General features: G+C 39.0%; 1 protein-coding gene across 3 annotated transcripts in view; it reads right to left on the minus strand.

Moving 5' to 3' along the window:
* CDON (cell adhesion associated, oncogene regulated) overlaps positions 1 to 24,623 on the minus strand; it is a 150,860-nt gene that overhangs the window by 56,750 nt on the left and 69,487 nt on the right. For all 3 annotated transcript variants that reach the window (XM_069948930.1, XM_069948932.1, XM_069948929.1), the window contains exons 2-3: positions 21,911 to 22,155; positions 9,271 to 9,344 (exon numbers count right to left, since the gene is read on the minus strand). The gene's annotated coding sequence lies outside the window, so the exon portion shown is untranslated. The remainder of the gene's footprint in view (positions 1 to 9,270; positions 9,345 to 21,910; positions 22,156 to 24,623) is intronic.

Here is a 24,623-nt window from a genome sequence, read left to right on the forward strand (position 1 = left end):
TGTGACATCACTGTGTGTATTATCCCTGTACTGTGACATCACTGTGTGTATTATTCTTGTACTGTGACATCACTGTGTGTATTATCCCTGTACTGTGATATCACTGTGTGTATTATTCTTGTACTGTGACATCACTGTGTGTATTATTCTTGTACTGTGACATCACTGTGTGTATTATCCCTGTACTGTGACATCACTGTGTGCTTCAAACGTGCCCTCAAAACACATCTATTCAAGCAGGCTTACCAGGTTCCCTAATTTTGACTGCTACCCCCCCCCCCCCCCCCCACACACACACCTACCTACCTCCACCACGCACACATACATACATACATACATACATACATACATACACACCAAGCATTTAAGCACTTAGACCTGTGCATGCAGGCATTGGCTGGTGACAGGCTCACCCCCCCTTACCCGCACTGCCTTATTTATAATGATGGCTGGGCCATAAGAACAATGAAGCACTTTGCCCCTCTACCATTTTGTCTCGCACCCCCTCCTGATAGTGTGTAAAGCTCATGCATGCGAGCAGGGACCTCACTCCTCATGTATGGATAACTATATGTATAGCTCTGTAACGTCTATTTTTGTCTATGTATGTACCCCAGAATTGTAAAGTGCTGCCGAATCTGTTGGCGCTATATAAATAAAAATTATTATTATTATTATTATTATTGTTATTATTATTATTATCCTGACAAAATAACAGATATATTACATATAATAGTCACATAGCTTTCTTCTGAAAATAAGTCCTAGTTACAGTCAGCTGACCAGATCCCTGACACTGGGTGTTGAGCATGGGACTACCTGCAGATGGGGCAGGTGTACAGTATGGGGACTACCTGCAGATGGGGCAGGTGTACAGTATGGGGACTACCTGCAGAGTGGGCAGGTGTACAGTATGGGGACTACCTGCAGAGGGGGACAGAGGTATACAGCATGGGCACTACCTGCAGAGGGAGAGAGAGGTATACAGCATGGGCACTACCTGCAGAGGGGGAGAGAGGTATACAGCATGGGCACTACCTGCAGAGGGGGAGAGAGGTATACAGCATGGGGACTACCTGCAGATGGGGCAGGTGTGCAGTATGGGGACTACCTGCCGAGGGGGACAGAGGTATACAGTATGGGGACTACCTGCAGATGGGGCAGGTGTACAGTATGGGGACTACCTGCAGAGTGGGCAGGTGTACAGTATGGGGACTACCTGCAGAGGGGGACAGAGGTATACAGCATGGGGACTATCTGCAGAGGGGGAGAGGTATACAGCATGGTGACTACCTGCAGAGTGGAGAGGTATACAGCATGGGGACTACCTACAGAGGGGGGAGGTATACAGTATGGGGACTACCTGCAGAGGGGGAGAGAGGTATACAGTATGGGGACTACCTGCAGAGGGGGAGAGAGGTATACAGTATGGGGACTACCTGCAGAGGGGGAGGGAGGTATACAGTATGGAGGCCAAACTACAGGGGGAACTTACAGTATAGGAGGAGCCTAGCAGTAGTGGGACATACAGTATGGCAGCTAACTACTATATAGAGTGCGGCTACAGTGTCGGGGCATACTGTGTTCCTCCAAAAATAAGACCTGCCCCATAAATAAGCCCTAGTTTTCCAGAGAAAAAAAATATTGTAAGACCCTGTGTTATTTTTGGAGAAAGACAGTAATAAGGCTGAAAATGGAGAAAAGTCCATCAAAATGACTATAATATCTATGTACAGTATAATAACCTAAACAAAAGATTACCTATATAATGTACAGTAGGATATATAACGTGTGATATATAATGTACAGTATGATCTACAATGTGTGTGATATATAATGTACAGTATGTTGTATAATGTACAGTATGATATATAATGTACAGTATGATCTACAATGTGTGTGATATATAATGTACAGTATGATATATAATGTGTATGATATATAATGTACAGTATGATCTACAATGTGTGTGATATATAATGTACAGTATGTTGTATAATGTACAGTATGATATATAATGTGTATGATATGTAATGTACAGTATGATATATAATGTGTATGATATATAATGTACAGTATGTTGTATAATGTACAGTATGATATATAATATGTATGGTATATAATGTATAGTATGATATATATTGTACAGTATGATATATAATGTGTATGATATATAATGTATAATATATAATGTGTATGATATATAATGTACAGTATGATATATAATGTACAGTATGATATAATGTGTATGATATATAGTGTACAGTATGATATATAACGTGTAAAATATATAATGTGGAGTATGATATGTAACGTGTATGATATATAATGTACAGTATGCTATATAATGTACAGTATGTACAGATATATAATGTTAGATATATAATGTACAGTATGATATAATGTGTATGATATATAATGTACAGTATGATATATAATGTGTGTGATATATAATGTACAGTATGATATATAATGTGTATGATATATAATGTGTAGTATGATATATATTGTACAGTATGATGTATAATGTGTATGATATATAATGTATAGTATGATATATAATGTATAGTATGATATATAACGAGTACAATATATAATGTGTAGTATGATATATAATGTGTATGATATATGTGTGTGATATATAATGTACAGTATGATATATAATGTGTATGATATATAATGTGTGTGATATATAGTGTGTGATATATAATGTACAGTATGATATATAATGTGTGTGATATATAATGTACAGTATGATATATAATGTGTGTGATATATAATGTACAGTATGATATATAATGTGTATGATATATAGTGTACAGTATGATATATAACATGTAAAATATATAATGTGGAGTATGATATGTAACGTATATGATATATAATGTACAGTATGCTATATAATGTACAGTACGATATATAATATACAGTATGGTATATAATGTGTACGATATAATGTGTATGATATATAATGTGTGTGATATATAATGTACAGTATGGTATATAATGTGTACGATATAATGTGTATGATATATAATGTGTACGATATATAATGTATAGTATGATATATAATGTATAGTATGATATATAATGTATAGTATGATATATAACGAGTACAATATATAATGTACAGTATGATATATAATGTGTATGATATATAATGTGTATGATATATAATGTGTATGATATATAACGAGTACAATATATAATGTACAGTATGATAATGATATATAACGTGTATGATATATAGTGTACAGTATGATATATAATGTGTATGATATATAATGTACAGTATGATATATAATGAGTACAATATATAATGTGTAGTATGATATATAAGGTGTATGATATATAATGTACAGTATGATGTATAATGTATAGTATGATATATAATGTGTAGTATAATATATAACGTGTATGATATATAATGTATAGTATGATATATAATGTGTAGTATAATATATAACGTGTATGATATATAATGTATAGTATGATATATAACGAGTACAATATATAATGTACAGTATGATATATAATGTGTATGATATATAATGTGTATGATATATAATGTGTATGATATATAACGAGTACAATATATAATGTACAGTATAATGATATATAACGTGTATGATATATAGTGTACAGTATGATATATAATGTGTATGATATATAATGTACAGTATGATATATAATGAGTACAATATATAATGTGTAGTATGATATATAAGGTGTATGATATATAATGTACAGTATGATGTATAATGTACAGTATGATGTATAATGTATAGTATGATATATAATGTATAGTATGATATATAATGTGTAGTATAATATATAACGTGTATGATATATAATGTATAGTATGATCTATAATGTGTAGTATGATGTATAATGTGTATGATATATAATGTACATTTCCTTTGGTATAATGGTTATATAGTTCTGTGTTTTACTGTGTTCTGGTTTTGTCCGTACAAATAAACCCTTGTCCTGGAGCTGAGACCCTGGAGTTGGTAGAATAGTTTATTAAAGGGCCGGCGTTATCGATTTCCTTGTAGGCCATTGTGTCAGGAATGCCCCCATGAGCCATTGCTGGGCCCTCTCCCAGGTCTCTCATTGTTGGCGGCTCCTCCGTTCCACCTACCCCTCTAATCCTCCGCTGAACATTCCTCTGATGTCAGATTATTGCAGATCAAAGCCGGTGCGTCCCTCATCACAATTATTTGAACTTAGCAGAATGATTGTGTTTGGAGCAGAGGACAGAGGACACCCTAAGGCTGGAAAATGAGATAATCCTTCCTGCCAGAGGTGCCCCCTGATCCTGCCATTCACCATGTCACTCCGTGCTGATGATCTAGTCCTCCTCTGCCAGGACTGCCGGGAAACCGGATCTAATGTAGATATCGTCCTCAATGGTGAATCCATCAACAGGACGAAGACGGAGGCGACAAGGCCCCATAAATCCCCAGGAAATGTAACCTATACTATACCTCAATATTCTGATGACTGATGGTGGATCACATAGGAAGACACAGAGGTGACAACAACTACATGAAGTATTACACCTAGTGAGATGGGGAACATTCTAAAGCACAACATGTATCATAAAATGTGGGGTACAGGACAGTGACACCCTGACACTTGGGGTACAGGATAATGACACTTGGAGTACAGGATAATGACACGCTGACACTTGGGGTACAGGACTGACACCCTGACACTTGGGGTACAGGATAATGACACACTGACACTTGGGGTACAGGATAATGACACACTGACACTTGGGGTGCAGGATTGTGACACTTAGGGTACAGGATAATGACACTTGGGGTACAGGATAGTGACACACTGACACTTGGGGTACAGGATAAGGACACACTGACACTTGGGGTGCAGGATTGTGACACTTAGGGTACAGGATAGTGACACACTGACACTTGGGGTACAGGATAAGGACACACTGACACTTGGGGTGCAGGATTGTGACACTTAGGGTACAGGATAATGACACTTGGGGTACAGGATAGTGACACACTGACACTTGGGGTACAGGATAAGGACACACTGACACTTGGGGTGCAGGATTGTGACACTTAGGGTACAGGATAGTGACACACTGACACTTGGGGTACAGGATAAGGACACTTGGGGTACGGGATAAGGACACGCTGACACTTGGGTACAGGATAAGGACACACTGACACTTGGGGTACAGGATAAGGACACTTGGGGTACAGGATAATGACACTTGGGGTACAGGATAAGGACACGCTGATACTTGGGGTACAGGATAAGGACACTTGGGGTACAGGATAAGGACACGCTGATACTTGGGGTACAGGATAAGGACACGCTGACACTTGGGGTACAGGATAAGGACATTTGGGGTACAGGATAAGGACACGCTGACACTTGGGGTACAATACAGTAGAATGCCTGGACAGTGGGTTTCCAGGATCTGGATGATGCTACTGTGTATCTTCCATATATAAGGACCCTCCTCCCCTCTGTGGCACCCTCGTGCCCGCACTCAGGACCTGCCCCGGTAATGAGCTCTCATGTTGGCAGCCTCCATATTGTGGTCACACAGTAAAACCTCAGGAAGGTATTAGTCTATTGAAGTCAGCCAGCTTCCTCCCTAGAGATCAAACTTTTGATTGTTTCTAACCCAAAAAACACAAATCTTTTCCTTAAAAAAATGACTTCAGCTAATAGAACTCATATTATATTATCCCATAATTCCCTCTAGCACCTGGAGAGCAAGAGGAATCGCAAAAATGTAAAAAAAAAACTCCCCAAAATCCATCCAAAAACCGAAGAGGGTTTCCATCCTGATTATAGTTTATGTATTGTGGGGGTGGGTATGTTGTCACAGCCCCACCCTGACCCCTCCTGAAATCTACAAACTAAGGCAGACCGCTAATGGGAAATCTACTCAGTAAGGCCAGTTAGGGAAGCCAAATCTATTTAATCTATGTTTTTTTTATTATTACTAGCCCATCTTACTGGGTATATTATGCATTACTAGCCCATCTTACTGGGTATATTATGCATTACTAGCCCATCTTACTGGGTATATTATCCATTACTGGCCCATCTTACTGGGTATATTATGCATTACTAGCCCATCTTACTGGGTATATTATCCATTACTGGCCCATCTTACTGGGTATATTATCCATTACTCGCCCATCTTACCAAGTAGATTTTCCATTACGAGTTTATCTTCTATTTTCCATTACTCGCCCATCTTACTAGATAGATTTTCCATTACTAGCCCACTGCTGGAGCGTGCAACTGGCCCCTTGGCATCCCTGACAATCAGCCTGGCCAAGCGCAGGGAGCGAGCCGACAGGGCCTCAGCAACCCTGGCCAATCGGCATTAGGTGTTAGCTGTTTGCAATCAGCTGACTGACGGCTGGTACCGCCAGTCAGCTGTCTGACATGATCTGGGCTGAGACTTCTGGTCCCATAAGTACCCTCCATTTGTGTCCATTCCTAGGCTGTGATAGAGCTTCAACCCCTGAGTTCCCTCTTGACCTAGCATTTTGACTTTCTGGCTTTGACTTCTGACTTTGATGTTGCACCCTTTTTGTACTGCATTGCTAGTGTGTGTTTTGACCTGGACTTTCTGACTCTGATCTGTTGTGCTATTTGTCTGTTTGCCTTGTTCCGTGTTCACTTACTTAAGTTAGGGACTGCCGCCGAGTTGTCCACTGCCGTCTCGGTCTGTTAAGGCAAGTAGTCAGGGACAGCGGGGTGGGTGCCAGCGTCATGGCTGCACCAGTCTTATGTCGTTCAGTCCCCTTCTCTAACACCATATTACTAAATATATTTTCTATTACTTGCCCATCTTATTAGGTAGATTTTCCATTACTAGCCCATCTTACCAAGTAGATTTTCCATTACTAGCCCATCTTACTAGATAGATTTCCCATTACTAGCCCATCTTACTAGATAGATTTTCCATAACTAGCCCATCTTACCAAGTAGATTTTCCATTACTAGCCCATCTTACCAAGTAGATTTTCCATTACTACCCCATCTTACTAGATAGATTTCCCATTACTAGCCCATCTTACTAGATAGATTTTCCATTACTAGCCCATCTTACTAGATAGATTTTCCATTACTAGCCCATCTTACCAAGTAGATTTTCCATTACTAGCCCATCTTACCAAGTAGATTTTCCATTACTAGCCCATCTTACTAGATAGATTTTCCATTACTAGCCCGTCTAACTAGATAGATTTTCCATTACTAGCCCATCCTACCAAGTAGATTTTCCACTACTAGCCCATCTTACTAAGTAGATTTTTTTTATTACTAGCCCATCTTACCAAGTAGATTTTCCATTATTAGCCCATATTACCAGGTAGATATTCCATTACTAGCCCATATTACTAGGTACATTTTTCTTTATAACTAGTCCAACTTACTAGATAGAATTTCCATAACTAGCCCATCTTACAATGTAGATTTTCCATTACTAGCCCATATTACTAGATAGATTTTCCATGACTAGCCCATCTTACTAGATAGATTTTTTATTACTAGCCCATCTTACTAAGAGTTTTTTTCATTACTATGAAACGTTCAGGACTCTAGTAACGTTGGATCTCTAATGGTCACCATATTGTAATTTTTAGTATTTTGCAGGGGACGACTGTGGGACAAGTTGCAGGTGAATTTTCCGTTCCGGAGCCCCTCCCCCAGCCTTGTGGTCCCCCCTCTGGGGTTATCGCGTTATCTGCGGCCATGGGATAATATTATTTTTACCTTTGCACCTCGGTCGGCATCATCCAATCTCTTAAATTCCTTCGTCGTTACTGGAAAGCTAATTATAGATGAATGCCCAAAATTGTTTTAAGGAAAGTGGTTAAGAAACGGCATTTAATGTGGAAAGTATTGTACAGCTGGAGATTTTAGGAGGAACAGGGGTCCCATAAAGCCTCTCTTCTCCAGCTGCTCCATTAATTAAAACAGGCGCTGCGTTACTTTGTCTCATTTTTTCGCTATGCGCTCAGGCAGCCATAGGAAGAAGTTCTGCCAGCGGTGAATGCAGCCGCAGAGCATTGCAGGAGAGGTGGAATCCACAGGCAGGATGGGGCAATGCTCTGCAGCTGCTCATACCTTACACATAGCGAGATTCTGTAATGCTCTGCAGCTGTTCACATGTCACACACATTACAATGTAAGAATGCTCTGCAGATATCCATACGTTATATACATTGAGGCTCTGTACTCAGTAAGCTCCATACATGAGCAGGTGGAAATGGTCTGCAGACATCTAAACATTACCTGGAAGTTGTTCCAGTTCCATTCTCACTTACAATTTGGAAATGTTCTGCAGACATTAGGGTATTGCAATGTTCTGTAGATGTTTATACATACAATGTGGATACGTTCTGCAGACATTAGGATACTACAATGTTCTGCAGCTGTTCCGTCATACATACAATAAGGAAATGCTCTGCAGACATTAGGATACGGCAATGTTCTGCAGCTGTTCATACATATATACAATGTAGAAATGCTCTGCAGATGTTAGGATGCTGCAATGTTGTGCAGGTGTTCATTCATACATACATACAATAGGAAAATGCTCTGCAGACATTAGGATACTACAATGTTCTGCAGCTGTTCCGTTATACATACAATAAAGAAATGCTCTGCAGACATTAGGATGCTTCAATGTTCTGCAGCTGTTCCATCATACATACAATAAAGAAATGCTCTGCAGACATTAGGATGCTGCAATGTTCTGCAGCTGTTCATACATATATACCGTACAGTATAGAAATGTGCTGCAGATGTTAGGATACTGCAATGTTCTGAAGCTGTTCACTCGTTCATACAATAGGGAGATGCTCTGCAGACATTAGGATACTGCTTTCGTTGGAAAAACAATCATCTCCGTAATATGAAAGAAGACTCATATGTCCTAAAGTCGCCATGCACTGCGGGATATGTAACTAATACCTGGGGTCTGTGGATCATCAGCATGAAGTATTATATTCAGGGGTCGTCTCTCTTACAGACAGGAGCTGTAGTTATATGCTAAAACCATAAGGATGTGTTCACACATACTATATATCCATAATGTCTGATGATAGTGCTGTGCATTATTACAATGATCAGCAGCAAACACGCTATGTGTGAATGTGCCCTAAAAGAAAATAACTGTGTGTGTATGTATATATAGAGAGAGAGAGAGAGACAGAGAGACAGAGAGAGGGAGAGAGCTTGTAGTAATACAGCAATACTCACTAGATAGCGATCACTCCTTTCCCTCTGAGTCTTGCATCTCCCATGTCACAGATCTCCAGATACTTCTCATTTATCTGAAAGATACAAATCAAAGTCTTATATTTAGTGACACTTCTAATAGATAGATAGATAGATAGATAGATAGATAGATAGATAGATAGGAGATAGATAGATAGATAGATAGATAGATAGGAGATAGATAGATAGATAGGAGATAGATAGATAGATAGATAGATAAGAGATAGATAGATAGGAGATAGATAGATAGATAGATAGGAGATAGATAGGAGATAGATAGATAGGAGATAGATAGATAGATAGATAGATAAGAGATAGATAGATAGGAGATAGATAGATAGATAGATAGATAGATAGATAGATAGGAGATAGATAGATAGATAGATAGATAGATAGATAGATAGATAGATAGATAGATAGGAGATAGATAGGAGATAGATAGATAGATAGATAGGAGATAGATAGATAGATAGATAGATAGATAGATAGATAGATAGATAGGAGATAGATAGATAGATAGGAGATAGATAGATAGATAGATAGATAAGAGATAGATAGATAGGAGATAGATAGATAGATAGATAGATAGATAGATAGATAAGAGATAGATAGATAGGAGATAGATAGATAGATAGATAGATAGATAGATAGATAGATAGATAATATATAGATAGGATATAGATAGATAGATAGATAGAAGATAGATAGATAGATAGATAGATAGATAGATAGATAGATAGGAGATAGATAGATAGGAGATAGATAGATAGATAGATAGATAGATAGATAGATAGAAGATATATAGATAGGAGATAGATAGATAGATAGATAGAAGATATAGATAGATAGATAGATAGATAGATAGATAGATAGATAGATAGATAGGATATAGATAGATAGATAGATAGATAGAAGATAGATAGAGAGATAGATAGATAGATAGATAGATAGATAGATAGATATGAGATAGATATGAGATAGATAATAGATAGATAGAAGATAGATAGATAGATAGATAGATAGATAGATAGATAGAAGATAGATAGATAGATAGATAGATAGATAATATATAGATAGATAGATAGATAGATAGATAGATAGATAGATGATAGATAGATATGAGATAGATAATAGATAGATAGGAGATAGATAGATAGATAGATAGATAGATAGATAGATAGATAGATAGATAGATAGATAGATAGGAGATAGATATAGATAGATAGATAGATAAATAGACTGGGATTTTCTGCCCAGTCCAGAAGAAGAAGATCATATGCTGTGGATTTTCCCCGCGGATTTCCTTCCTATACACTACGTGTGCACACACCCTTATTGGCGTCCACACTGTGGCAGCTAGTATGTGTTATATCTCTGACACCAGTAATGGATGGTCACACTCCTCCTCTCAGGTTTTTCCCTATTTTCCAATCTCATATAAATAAAAGCTGCCGACATGTTTCGGTGTGTGCGGTGATTCTGGGATGGAGCAGTAATCCATCATTCTGTGTCCTGAGTCCTGGGCAGGTTTGTTTCTTGGTTCGGGGTCTGTTCAGTTCCTCAATGTATATGATAGACGGAGTAATCTCCCAAATGTTTGCATTCCCATCACACAGCACAGGTCCACATTGCCTTTTATAGGCTGAAACCTCACACGGTTACTGTAAACAGGCCTGGGTCCCATTTGGCAGTGGGTACTATCTCACACCAGGGACGGTTAACTCTTACCCGCGCAGGGTCGGCTCCACACACTCAACACCTCTCTGGCTAATGCTCCCACGTGTTGTTGTTCCCAATATTAACATACCTGTACTGCTGTGAGGGTGTACTCACACGGTGCCATTGTGGCCTTATACAGGTGAAAGACATAAAAGTAATGCATCCAGTTACCTCCCCCTAAAACAATAGGAAAGTGACAGGTGTTTTTTTTCGGATGTGGTTTTGATATAGTTTTAAAGGCACCATGTGAATACAACCTTAGAGACCTGAAAATCTAGGTTGTTGCATCCAGCGTTCTCATACGGGACAGCTCTGACATAGGTCTGTTAGAGGGAATGTACTATTTTACTTTGTAACACCCCTGTCCTGAAATACTTTGTGCTGCTGGTGAACGCTGATCAGCTCCTTTATCCATTCTCAGTCTATGAACTCCCAAAAGATCAGCAATGCCACTTTAATAATACTCTGTGCTGCTGGGTGTACTGTGTTCTTTACACTAACCATCTTGTGACAACCCACAAGGACAACTCATCAATCCCTAAAATACTCTGTGCTGCGGGCTGTACCCTGTTCTTTTTACTAACCATCTTGTGCAAGGCCGGCTCCAGGTTTTTGCGGGCCCTCGGGCGACAGAGCCTCAGCGGGCCCCACATCCATCAACTATGCATAGTCACTTGAGATACCACTTACATACACAAACATACATTATTGACACAGACACTGACTGACTGACACAGACACTGACTGACACTGACACAGACACTGACTGACACAGACACTGACTAACTGACACTGGCTGACACTGACTGACTGACTGACTGACACAGACACTGACACACAGCATTTCAGCTCAGTCTTCTCCCTCTTCCTCTCTGTTGGGCTGCTCTCCACACTGTAAGGTTGAGGACCTTCTGGTCATGTGATCAGGTCCTTCACCCTTTTCTCTCTGCAGCTCCTGCTCCATCTCCTCTGTCTTCTGATGTTCATCCCTCCCCCTGCACTATAGTGAGCAGGCTGAACATTACAACACTAGGCCCCTCACCCCTTCCGGGCCCTTGGAGGCCCTTTGGGCCCTGGCACTTGCCCGGGTAAGCCCTGTGTTGACTCCGTCCCTGATCTTGTGACGACCCACAAGAACAACTCATCCATCCCCTAAAACACTCTGTGCTGCTGGGGCACACTGTTCTTTTTATTCTGTAACCTTCAGTATGTGACCACCCACGTAATTACCTCTCCCATCTCCTGAAATCCTCTGTGCTGCTGGGTCCCCTGTGTGACTCTAAGTGTGTGATCTCCGTTCCTCCTTCGCACATCATGTTACCCAGCCTTCCCAGAATCAGATAGCGATAAGGAAGGGCTGCGCAGATGTTTAGAGACTGTATAATGACTGTGAAATGTCTCTGTCTTCGAGGCTACAGTCTGATAACAATCGCTATCTCCTCAGCAGTAAATTTAGATTAATAAGGCCCGAGCCCCATACCTGAGATATCATCGCCCTACAAAAAGAGTCCCGGCTATGCTAGGCCTAAAACATTTACAGATGTGTAAGAGCCCCGAGAGCTCCGGCCCGGCACTGTCCGCTCCCATTTACTCCACAGTCCTTGTTATGTTCCAGATATCAGGAACTTCTCAGGCAGATCCAGTAACATAAGAAAAAGACCGTGCATCCTCCACCTACCCTGATGAAGGCGTTCATCATCCCACGAAATTACTCATCTATTGCCCTGAGTTGTTCTCCTCTGCTCAGTGGAAACTCTCTAAGCTGCTTCCATATGGTTAGATGCTCTACAGGCCAGCCCCTTCTGTTACATCATAATACTATGGATGATACCATGATGTCACAGATGGTAAAATGATATAGCAGATTATACCATGATGTCACAGATGGTAAAGTGATATCGTATATGGCAACATGATGTCACAGATGGTAAAGTGATATCGTATATGGCAACATGATGTCACAGATGGTAAAATTATATAGCAGATTATACCATGATGTCACAGATGGTAAAATTATATAGCAGATTATACCATGATGTCACAGATGGTAAAATGATATCGTAGATGACAACATGATGTCACAGATGGTAAAATGATATAGCAGATTATACCATGATGTCATAGATGGTAAAATTATATTGCAGATTATACCATGATGTCACAGATGGTAAAGTGATATTGTATATGGCAACATGATGTCACAGATGGTAAAGTGATATTGTATATGGCAACATGATGTCACAGATGGTAAAATTATATAGCAGATGATACCATGATGTCACAGATGGTAAAATGATATAATAGATGATACCATGATGTCACAGATGGTAAAATGATATAATATATGATATCATGATGTCACAGATGGTAAAATGATATTGCAGATTATACCCTGATGTCACAGATGATGTCATATATCATATCATGATGTCATAGAGGAGAAAATGATATCAGTTGGTAGCATGATGTCATAGATAATACCATGATGTCAAAGATGTCAAAATGATATTATATATGACAACAAGATGTCACAGATGGCAAAATGATATTGTATATAACAACATGATGTCACAGATGGCAAGATGATATTGTATATGACAACATGATGTCACAGATGGCAAAATGATATGGTAGATGGCAACATGATATCACAGATGATACCATGATGTCACAGATGGCAAAATGATATCGTATATGGCAACATGATGTCACAGATGATACCATGGTATTACAGTTGGTAGCATGATGTCACAGATGATACCATGACATTACAGTTGGTAGCATGATGTCACAGATGAAACCATGACATTACAGTTGGTAGCATGATGTAACAGATGATAAGATGATGTCACAGATGATATAATATCACAGATGATACGATGATGTCACAGATGATATAATATCACAGATGATACGATGATGTCACAGATGATATAATATCACAGATGATACCATGATGTCATAGGTGATGACATGATGTCACAGATTCTTAAATTATGTCATGTGATAACATCATGTGACACATAATAAAATGTGATTATATTATGATGACAAAAGAAGGTCCAACTGTATCCAATAGTGTAAAAAAAAATCTTCAAACCTTTATTAGGTGAAGTATATCCCATACATCCCATGTTTTGACCCAACAGAGTCTTTATCATAGGTGACATCATTTTGTCATCTGTGACATCATGTTATGTTCTATGATATTGTCTGTGACATCATAATATCAGGTGATCTCACTTTATCATCTGTGACATCATAATATTACGTTATCATCTGTGACATCATAGCATATAGAGGACAGGTCTGTACACAGGAGACACAATGTACTTACTAATACTCTGCATTGCTCACTGCAGTATTATCCCCTGTGTGTATGAGAATGGATTGTGACATCACTTTATCATTTGTGACATCATCGTATCATGCTACCATCTGTGACATCATGTTTCCATCTCTGATCTGCTATAATCTGTGTTGTCATCATACTATCTGTGACGTCATAATATCACGTGACATCACTTTATCATCTGTGGCATCATCATATCATGTTATCATCTGTGACATCATCGTATTATGTTATCATCTGTGACATCATGTTTCCATCTCTGATCTGCTATAATGTGTAACGTCATCATACTATCTGTGACAGCATGTTATTATCAGTGATGTTATTTATCCATCTATGGTGCTGTTATCATCTGTGATGTCATTTATCACCCGTGACATCAAAAGACTCACTACAGATGATGTTATCACTGGGCAGAATGTACATGTAGAACTCTAAATACTTCTGTGACAGCTCCTGCGGGATACAAATGGCAGCCATACACACTGAACACTTCACAGAGGAGGACGCCTCAAGCACCAACATGTTTTTTCTTCTATCTTAGGGGTAAATGCTCTTATTTTTTTCCTATAAAGAAAATTGGAAGATCCGATGGATTGGGTCAGATTCTCTAGAGGGATAATTATCAAAGCATGAGAATTTGCTTAGTAAAAGCGGCGACTAATCAGCAGAAGGTATCTGTGCGAGGGGAGGGAAGGGCAGGAAATGATGGATGCTAATGTCTCCCAGGCCCACCATAACTGCTGCACAGCGCTGCACTTTTCTGCCCAATTACTGCTCTATATGTTGTGTAATGCCTGACTTCTCCATGTACGGCCAAGGGTTAAATCCCAGTATTATATGTTACATGGGAGAAGAGCAGAGGCTCATGATTACAGCACATCCGGTAGTATATAGAGGAGACAATGTACTTACTAATACTCTGCACTGCTCACTGCAGTATTATCCCCAGAGGGTATGAGAATGGATTGTGACATCACTGAATCATCTGTGACATCACTGTATCATCCGTGACATCACTGTTTCATCTGTGACATCACTATAATGTAGGCGTCTTCTTCATATCTGTTATCTAGTTATCCTATACAGATGTTAGTTTCTCCAATGTATGTTCTCTATTGGTCTATCCATCCAACAATAAATCTCTCTTTTGTCTATAATCCATTCAACTACATATCATTTCCTACATTTATCTCTTATGTACTGTATATAGATCGATAGATAGACAGATATATTGGCAGACAGACAGACAGATAGATAGATGATAGATAATAGATAGATAGATAGATAGATAGATAGATAGATAGAAGATAGATAGATAGATAGATAGATAGATAGATAGATAGATAGATAGATGATAGATAATAGAGAGATAGATAGGTAGATAGACAGAGAGATAGATAGGAGATAGATGATAGATTGATAGATGATAGATAATAGATAGATAGATAGATAGATAGATAGATAGATAGATAGATAGATAGGAGATAGGAGATAGATAGATAGATAGATAGATAGATAGGAGATAGATAGGAGATAGATAGATAGATAGATAGATAGATAGATAGATAGAAAGATAGATAGATAGAATATAGATAGATAGATAGATGATAGATAATAGATAGATAGGAGATAGATAGATAGGAGATAGATAGATAGATAGATAGATAGGAGATAGATAGATAGATAGAAAGATAGATAGATAGAATATAGATAGATAGATAGATAGATAGATACATAGACAAATAGGATAGAATCCTGAACTCTATCTATCTATCTATCTCCTATCTATCTATCTATCTATCTATCTATCTATCTATCGCATATCTAAGAATGAGCCCATTTATCTCCACTGGTTAATATGAGTTATGCAAATCTAGAGCAATAAAATAATGTAAACCTAGGAATGAAGGACGTCCAGATCTAAACACCTGAGAAATCCCAGATTTTCTGTCTGATATTATTTATTTTATCAGGCAGAGCTGGACTGAGGTGAACTGAGGACCCAGGGGTTTTACATATTCAAACCCTTCTATTAGGGTTAAAAATGCTATAAAACTCCCATAAAGTGAGTGAATGAGTAGGATGGCTGGTATACTGAGCAGTCACTGACAGCGCCTACATTATTCCATGGACAGGATGGGGGACTCACGCCTCTAATGCTCCATGACCAAACATGAAATATTAGTATTGTAGGAAAAATCTGCAACCCCAGTGAATAATATATACCATAATGTATGAATGTAGCAAAATGTGTCCTACAGTCCTACATCATATACATCAGCACTGTCACACTGTAACAGAAAGATGGAACGCTGTGCAAGCTATATACATATCCAGGTGTTATATAGTGTACAGCAGAATAATGTACATAGATAGATGATAGATAGATAGATAGATAGATAGATAGGAGATAGATAGATAGATAGATATGAGATAGAGAGATAGATAGATGATACATAGATAGATAGGAGATAGATAGATAGATAGATAAATGATAGATAGAAGAAATATAGATCAATAGATAGATAGATAGATAGATAGATAGATAGATTCAAAAAAGCATGTCTGTTTACTCACAAAATAAAGAAATCTCTAAAAAATGTTCCTTCTCTGGGGATTCTTTAAATATATATATATTTTATTTATTAAAAACTGTTAACCCAGTAAACCCATTTACCTTTATCCATGTGTCTCTGTAATACACTGTATCTACCCATCTATCTGTTATTGTATAAGGATAATGTGTCTTGCCATTTAAGAGAACACCAATATGAGAACACCATTCTGGACAAACCTATCAGTATCATATCTATTTCTCATCTAGCTCAGATCCATCTATCTGTCTATCTTCTTATAAATAAGGATTTATTTTACCTTCAATATAAGGGAACAGAGATGGGGACAACAAGTACCCCACTCTATGCAAACAAGTTTTTTGGTGTATTTAAAAAAGAAATCTATTCTACACCAATCTATCAATCTCACATCTTATTTATCACATATCTATCTATCTATCTATCTATCTATCTATCTATCTATCTATCTATAATTTCATATATTATTTTTATTATTATTCTTATTTATTAATTAATTTATTTTTTTTACCCTTAATTTAACAGTAATGGGGGCTACATCTACCCCATCGTAAGGAATCCTGCTTTTTTATATATTGGAAAAGAATTAATATCCATTGTACACAAATATATCATATTATTTTCCTCCAATCTAGGGGAGCAGTGATGGGGGCAACATCTGCCCCATCCTAAGTAAACTTGTTTTTTTCGGTGGATTAAATAAATAAATAAATAAATAAATGGAATATTGCCCATTCTAAACAAATCTATCCATCCCACATTCACTTCATACATCATATCTATGCTTTTATATATAAGAATATATTTTACCTTTAATTAAAGGGAACAGCAAAGGGGTCAACATCTACCCTTAATTTTCTTGATGTATTGGAAAAGATATACTGTCTATTGTAGACAAATCTGTTAATCTCATCTATTGTGTCTCTATCACATATCTATCCTTCAATTCATAATTTTTTGCGTGTAAAGGTTTATTTTGCCTTCAATTTAAAGGGAAGTGATGGGGGCAACACATACTCCACCCTATGCAAACATGTTTTCTGGTGTATTAGAGAAGATCCACTGTCCAGTCTAGCCAGACTGTGTAACAACAACTAATACTCTTACAGATGCAACATATAGATGATATTTTCAGTAAGAGCAAAGGTGATGGGAGAAAAAAAAGGATGACTGATAACAAGATTGATTAGAAATTATGTGAATGATATTAAAGGGGTTTTCCAGTAAAATAACACGATTAGTTTCTTCCAGAGACAACACAACTCTTGTCTCCAGTTTGGGTGCAGGTTTTGCAATTCAGTTCCATTGAAGTGAATGTAACTTAATTGCAAACCATACCTGAACTGGAGACAACAATGGTGCTGTCTCTGGAAGAAGGTGGCCATGTTTTTCTAATGCTGGATAACCCCTTTAAGAAGCCAAAAGACCAGTTAGTAGAAGGAACATTGATTGGCCCCATATTATAGTATCATTACTACTAATAAGCATTTCCAAATCATTCATATATATATATATATATATATATATATATATATATATATATATATATATAGAGAGAGAGAGAGAGAGAGAGAGAGAGAGAGCAGAAGAAATCATATACTGTAAATATGAACATGTAATATATAAAAATGCCTGGTGCATGTCCAATATGGATCAAGGTCACAATTGCACCATCAAATACAATACAAACTGCAGGATGGTGTCAGACAAAAGGTTACGGAGAAACAAAAGTCCGGGCTGGCACCATCCTGGTGGTGGAAGGAGCAGTGGGTACAACATTGTGATTTTGTTTATTTATAGTCAGAACTTTAGCACTAATCTATCTACTATCTATCTATTTATTTATCTATATCATATCTATCTCTTTCTCTATTTCTCTATCTCCTATCTATCTATCTATCTATCTACTATCTCTCTCTCTATCTCTCTCTCTATCTCTCTATCTCTCTATCTCTCTATCTATCTATCTATCTATCTATCTCCTATCTATCTATTATCTATCTATCTATCTATCTATCAATCTATCAATCTATCTATCTTCTATCTCCTATGTATCTCCTATCTTAATATCTATCTATCTATCTCCTATCTCCTATCTATCTATCAATCTATCAATCTATCAATCTATCTTCTATCTCCTATGTATCTCCTATCTTAATATCTATCTATCTATCTATCTATCTATCTATCTATCTATCTTCTATCTCCTATCTATCTATCATCTATCTATCTATCTATCTATCTATCTATCTATCTATCTATCTATCTCCTATCTATCTATCATCTATCTATCTATCTATCTATCTATCTATCTATCTATCTATCTATCTATCAATCTATCTTCTATCTCCTATGTATCTCCTATCTTAATATCTATCTATCTATCTATCTATCTATCTATCTTCTATCTCCTATCTATCTATCTATCTATCTATCTATCTATCTATCTATCTATCTATCTATCTATCTATCTTCTATCTATCTATCTATGTACTTGTGCATTGGGTTCTTCCTATTGCACATGCATTTAGTGATAACACAAGTGAGTATTTCCTTCTATTTACTGCTTCCTTACTGTTTTCTCTACAGCGTCAGCATTTCAATACTGTAGTCACTTGTTACTTTATTTCCTTGTTACTCAGTCCCTTTACCATCCAGTGATATTTGTAATACACTTTACTATTACATTACACTGTTATACAGAACGTTACACTTGTATATTGATAGACAAAGTTCCCTCTATCTGCTCTGATACTCTTATCACTTACCTGGTCACGTGAGGACAGCATTCTCCAACCAGAAGCTCTGCAGCCGCTGCAATACTACAACTCGCATCATGTTTCGGCTGTCATGACATGATGGGAGATGTAGTTTTGCAATAACTGGAGAGTCGCTGTTTAGGGACCAGCCTACAGACTGATGACCTGATGACAGAAAGGTTGCCAGAGCAGGCTGGGAGTTGTAGTTGTGCACCAGCAACAGGTTGGGGAACACTGTAATAAGGTTACGGTATGATAGGAGTTGTAGTTTAACAGCAGCTGTAGCACTACAGGTTGGGGAATGGGTTAGGGCAGGGAAAGGGAACCTTCAGCCCTCCAGCTGTTGCAAAACTACAATTCCCATCATGACTGGACAGCTAAAGCTTTAGCTTCGGCTGTACAGGCATGATGGGAATTGTAGTCTTGCAACAGCTGGAGGGCTGAAGGTTCCCTATCCCTGGGTTAGGGCGTGTACCGGTTCCTATCCTAGTTACAGATTGGAGCGTTGAGCACTTGAATATTCTATGCTACATCTCTTCCAGAAGACAGTCAAAAAGTTGCTAAAACTTTTATAATAATTTCTCGATTTGGGGAAAGCTGCGTAAAAATGTATGTGCCAATGCTACAGCTCCCAGAGGGGTGATATCCAGCTTTCCCTGATTCCTGAATGGCAAGCTTTACCCTCCCCCTTTGTTGTTCAGGACTATGGGAAAGCTGGGTCTTGTTTGTTAGTTTTTTGTTTTTTTTTGCTTTGATATTATATGTGCAAAGTTTTTGTCCTCTTTGCAGATACAACATCTCTTCCTGCACTGAAGCCCATGTGTCTGCTCTCCCCGCACCGCTTCCGCGCGCACATCTGGCGCTGCGTCCGCGGGATCTTCCCGATATAATGTGAATTTACTTTAAAACTGTTAAAGGAAACAAATAAAGCAAATTTGTGGTTAACAGTCAGAGGCTGAAATCCAAATGATCTTCGTAAACATACAGGCAGGCCTTGCGAGAACTTGGAAACTGTCACAGTGCGCGACCACGATTAACTCTCGCTGCGCCAGTCAGCATCCATGCGAAAGACCCAAAAGCTAATCCACAGTCTCAGAGCTAACACTAATAGACAGATGTAGCAGAGCTAAGTGCATTATTTTAGCAAGAGATGAGTAGAATACTTGCAGTCCTATGTAAAAACACAGATAACACGCCTTCACCTGAGGCAAAGGTTCATTTTATTGCCCTCGTCTTGTATCTAAATACCCTGGCCATAGCAAAGTGACTTGTTGGCACCCCCCAGCAGTGGGCACCTGGGGCAGATGCCTGGTTGCCTATCCACAATACATCACAATATCAGCACAAATTGTGCTAAATGACAAATTCAGCTCTCCTGCACCAAAGTGGCTTGTTGGCACCCCCCAGCAGTGAGCGCTTGGGGCAGATGCCTGGTTGCCTATCCACGATACATCATATCAGCACAAGTTGTGCTACATGACAAACTCAGCTCTCCTGCACCTGGTACATTATTTTTTAAACCAGAAGTGGGACTGTCTATCTCAATATGTCAGATTGGTTTCTTTCATTCCTTCCAACTGGTCACATATCCATACAGAATAGTTATGACATAGTAATGTAGCAGAGCTAGGTTTATGTTGGAGCAGAGATGAGTTTGACAGAGATGAAATGGATCAATACAGCAGTGCTGAATTTGTCATGTAAATCAAAGCATATCAGAGCAGAGCTGAGTTAATCAAATGGATGCAACCACAGACAGTTGCGAATAGCGGAGCTGAGTTTGCCAGATGCAGAACAACTGAGTTTGTCAAATATACCAAAGCACGGTCTGTGTGAGATGCTGAGCTGAGTTGTCCTTATATGCAGCAGTGCTGACTTTGTTAGCTGGAATTTGCACAAGTGACCCTGTCACATGTAGCAGTGCTGGAGTTGCTAGCTGAGTTTGTCATTAAGCACAATGCACGGTCACATCACAAGGTGTCATTTTTTTTGCTTTCCATAGGATGATCCCGGACGCGCCACCGGCTCTGCTACTTCTATACAGTTGAATATGTTACATCTTTTATAGTAAATGGTCACTGAAAACTTTTGGATAAGTTTGAAAATTTTTTTACCAATCCCCCCCAGCAAAGTTTGCGTCGTAGCATCGATATCAATGGTGGATTTGCGAACAATTGTTTCCGTGCGTCACTTACCTCCTCGCTGCCCTGAAACGTCTGGTGTCACAGCCTGGTCCGACTAACGCTCCTCTCAGGCAGCAGATACTTCAGTCATCTCTTCCTCCGGAGCTCAGCCCCTCCGCTGTGGCTTGCTGCCCAGTGACTCTTGCTTAGCAGCCAAGGAAACTTTCTCTGAAGGGGGAACCAGAGCCAGAAATCGCTTTGAAACGAAGACACAGAGAGGACGAGGGCGGAAGGGAAGGTTCTTGTCTTCGTTTGTTCTGTTAAAAAAAAAAAAATAGTAAAAGAAAAAAAAACTTTTTTTTTTTATTTTGGAAATTGACAACACATGCCTGCTGTATGTAGCAGAGGCCTAGTAAACAGCCCATCCTCGCCGAGCACGTCGCCATGGCAACAAACATGCAGGAAATAGCCAAGATAACAGGAATAGTGACTAAAAAACATATGTTTTGGATGGAAAGTCGCCCCCCCCCACCCCCCTCCTTTTGCCACTGCTGATTATTTCTCAATGTGAACGTCGGAGCCACAATGTGAATTTATTACAGGACAAAACAGTAAATCAGAAATCACGAAATCACTCCGGTCTGTTTCCATAGTTAAAAAAGTATCTGCCCCCCCCTAAATTGTCTGGTGAGTATAAGCCCCTCGTATGGATTGTTTTGAAACTCCATTAGATGGTTACATTGTGTTATCTGTAGATTGCAGGAGGTTGTCACCCAGCTTTCCCAGACCACTGAGAGGCAAATCTACTATGTGACAGTATGAGCAGTGCATAACTAGGCAGATAGATGTCTGACAATCCCACTGTGGGAACTGCCCACCCTCCTTTCCCAGACTCCTAAAAGGAGCACTGCAGAAAGTTGAGAGAACTTCAGGGGCTCCTGTAAAGTTGGGTAACACCCAAATTTCTTGTCTTCCACACAGCCTATGTCTCCAGTGCATTGATATGTTCCCACTTTCATGACTCTGGATTTACCTTTCAGGAGTCTAGAAAAGCTGAGTGACATTTCAACTGTGTTCCCCAGGATTCCAGCAGAGCTTTCTGGCTCTGCTACATCTCCTATTCCCATATTGCTGCCTTATTACATAGATCTTAAAGCACCGGTCGCCTCAGATAACATTCCAGGATACGCTGTCCTATGTGTGTACATGAGGAGCAGAACTCTTTCTGGCCATTGGATACCTTGTATGTGGTATATTTAACAAGTTTTCCCCTCTGCAGGATCCATCTTTAATTTTTAGCTGTCCCTGAGCTAGTGAGTTTGCACCCTCAGATGTAGCAGTGGCATGGAGGACATTATAGAGCAGTACTGAGCAGTGTAAACTGTTAATGATGCCTCAATCCAATACTCACAGTAACCTTTTGTGTTTTATTTTTGCAACCTGGCTCTGCCAACTTACTCACCCTCCCCTCTCCATAGACTTATATGGGCAGCATGTAACTGATCTCACTGATCTGTTGGAAGATGAAGATCCAGCATTTCTGGTCCAATACTAATTCTTTATTGAAGCAACCATTAATAATCTGAGCACAGCTGTTGTGTTTCGATCTGAAAGATCTTAATCGTGGCACAGTGATCTGCTAGTCTGTCTTGTCAAAGCAAGACAGAAATAAACTGTTTTACTGACTGACTGATACGTTTAAGAAGGAAGAGGTGGAGCAGGAAAAGAACCTAAGTGAAGAGGCATTTTTCTCTGATAAGATATATTACAAAGTTTCTTACATTCACTGTTACATTCACATTACTATTTATGCAAATTTTTTTGTGCAACAACAAAACTGTTGCCAGGATTTGTGATGGGGGCTTCTAATGGAACTTTACCATTCCTGTTAAACCCCATTACATCTAAAATGAAGCAAGCCAATAAGTAAAAGACCCCTGCAATATGCTTTTGTGACCTGGAATATCAATGGGTCTTCTCTGCCTCCGTGTCATTGTATTTTTGCCATTCTATTTATGCACTAGGAAGCTCAGGATGAACAGATCTACTGATTCCCATAAGGGAACTGTGCACTGCATGGAGTTGTGGGAGGACAGACAGAAGACAGGATGTAAATGGTAACATGAACACCTCCTCATAGGTAACAATGTATCATCTGCGGCTGCACTTTACCTGGCAGAGTCACGAGTCCGGTTCACGCATTATTGTAGAATTACTTTATAACTGATGGTAAAGTTGACTCCAGATGAAGCGATGGAAGCCAAGGAATGGGCAAGACTGACAACCATTAGTGTGTGATCAAAGGCCCGGAGCGATGCTCGACATCACAGATCCCAATATTCACATCTGCTCATTACTTCCAGGTGTCGCTCGGCGCTCGCTCCCATCTGTGCGCTCACATGTGCAGCCGAGCTTGGCAGGAAAACCTCCTATTGGCACCAAGTGAAAGATTTTACCTCGTCATTAAATGCTGAGATAAAAAGAGGTCAGACTAACCCCAGGCTGTGCCAACATTGTTCTGGTTACAGAGCAGCAGGACCAGGCCGGGGCGCAGCACCCCTCACCCGCCACTGCCTGAAGAAGAAGCGTCTCTCCTAGGGGGCAGTTTTCTAAAAGGAAAAGTAATGCTGAAAGATGTCGACTTGTAAGACAAGGAGCAAGGGAGCATGGTGTACAAGATACAATGGTTCCTAAAGAAATGCAAATGGGGAGCAGTGACAGCCATAGTGCCCCCATAACAGTGGCAGTCATTGTATCTCCATACTACTGGTAGCCATGTTGCCCC

The sequence above is a fragment of the Dendropsophus ebraccatus genome, chromosome 12 (assembly GCF_027789765.1).
Source record: "Dendropsophus ebraccatus isolate aDenEbr1 chromosome 12, aDenEbr1.pat, whole genome shotgun sequence".
Taxonomy (NCBI): domain Eukaryota; kingdom Metazoa; phylum Chordata; class Amphibia; order Anura; family Hylidae; genus Dendropsophus; species Dendropsophus ebraccatus.